Source organism: Phalangium opilio, unplaced genomic scaffold, assembly GCF_054372755.1.
Source record: "Phalangium opilio isolate 3A_F unplaced genomic scaffold, DU_Popi_V2 ptg000360l_1, whole genome shotgun sequence".
NCBI classification, from domain to species: domain Eukaryota; kingdom Metazoa; phylum Arthropoda; class Arachnida; order Opiliones; family Phalangiidae; genus Phalangium; species Phalangium opilio.
In genome coordinates this window covers 1-1,952 of record NW_028324230.1, presented here as the reverse complement: position 1 = coordinate 1,952, position 1,952 = coordinate 1, and positions in this window count along the sequence as shown.

The following is a 1,952-nucleotide window of genomic DNA, read 5'->3' as shown; positions in this document are numbered from 1 at the left end:
TTTGGACTAGCTGTTGGTACATAATCCATTTGGAGCGATCGTCTAACGATTTGTTGTTTAAAACCGTTTGCATCTCCCTATTCAATTCTTGCATAACATCTGTCTTTAGAGTATCAGCGGGTTGAATAGCGGGTTGAGACGGTATTTGCCGTTCATTCAAGGGTACCAAGGTCATTTTATGGTACATTACGAACTAAAAGCTCCGATAACCGAGGAAAGAAGCGGTACGAGTAAAGAAAAAAGACCTTCTCCCTTTTGGTTCGATAAAATAGCCCTTTTCTTTTTCCAAGCTATTCTTTTACTAGCTATTTTGCGTAGGTTATTCTTATACCTGTATAGCCTACTTCTTTGAGCCAAATTCAATTTCACGTTTCCGTGTAGCGTATTTAAAACTAATTCTGATATAGCGTCTATTAAACCTTTATCCGCGGATCTTATAAAGGCGTGTCTAGGTCCTTTTTTAAGTTTACTCAAGAGGGCGAGAACGTCTCGCTGTGATGTAATCGCACGGCGTTTCATAATTCAAATGAATGCTCGTGTATGATACGAGTCTTATTTATCTCTTTTTGGGCACGTACACTACCATGATCTCATCGGGAAATATGTTTGTTCTAACCCTATAATCTTCGGGACAGTTTTGTTTAAAGTCCAGTAGCAAATACGAATGAGGTTGTTCAGTAGCGTCCATGTAACTCTCCATTAAAAATTTCGGGTTACGCGGGTACATTTGTCTAGCTAGATAATTTATTTGCAATTTATCTCTAACCTGCTTGAACAGTATCAAATAATTTGTGTTTAAACTTATGTCCCTAGCATCGCTGGATTTATGATAAAGATTTTGAGTTAAATATAGCACGCTTAAATTACGATGATGACTAAACTTGGTAAAAATTGAACCGATCAAACCTGATTTGTTCTGATCCATTAAATCGTCTATTACTAGAAGACAATTTCGAGAGCCGTCGTACTCGTTCATATCCGGCAAACCTTCCTTAAAGACAACCAAACCTTTCAACCTGTCGTAAAATGGTTTATATTCTGAATAATAGAAAATAATTTCAGCGATATTGGGTTCAAACATTTCCCGATGATTTTTAATGATTCTTTCGCAAAGAAACGTCTTTCCAGCCCCACTCGGTCCATTTACCGTTATGGTACACGGATGATAAAAGGGAATCATTGTTCTCCGAGCTCTCGAGCTTAAATAAATTAAACTTTAAGCGGCCAAACGTTAATATAGGGTCGCGCGCGTCTTCTTCTTCTTCTTCTTCTTCTTCTTCTTCTTCTTCTTCTTCTTCTTCTTCTTCCTTCTTCTTCTTCTTCTTCTTTCTTCTTCTTCTTCTTCTTCTTCTTCTTCTTCTTCTTCTTCTTCTTCTTCTTCTTCTTCTTCTCTTCTTCTTCTTCTTCTTCTTCTTCTTCTTCTTCTTCTTCTTCTTCTTCTTCTTCTTCTTCTTCTTCTTCTTCTTCTTCTTCTTCTTCTTCTTCTTTCTTCTTCTTCTTCTTCTTCTTCTTCTTCTTCTTCTTCTTCTTCTTCTTCTTCTTCTTCTCTTCTTCTTCTTCTTCTTCTTCTTCTTCTTCTTCTTCTTCTTCTTCTTCTTCTTCTTCTTCTTCTTCTTCTTCTTCTTCTTCTTCTTCTTCTTCTTCTTCTTCTTTCTTCTTCTTCTTCTTCTTCTTCTTCTTCTTCTTCTTCTTCTTCTTCTTCTTCTTCTTCTTCTTCTTCTTCTTCTTCTTCTTCTTCTTCTTCTTCTTCTTCTTCTTCTTCTTCTTCTTCTTCTTCTTCTTCTTCTTCTTCTTCTTCTTCTTCTTCTTCTTCTTCTTCTTCTTCTTCTTCTTCTTCTTCTTCTTCTTCTTCTTCTTCTTCTTCTTCTTCTTCTTCTTCTTCTTCTTCTTCTTCTTCTTCTTCTCTTCTTCTTCTTCTTCTTCTTCTTCTTCTTCTTCTTCTCTTCTTCTTA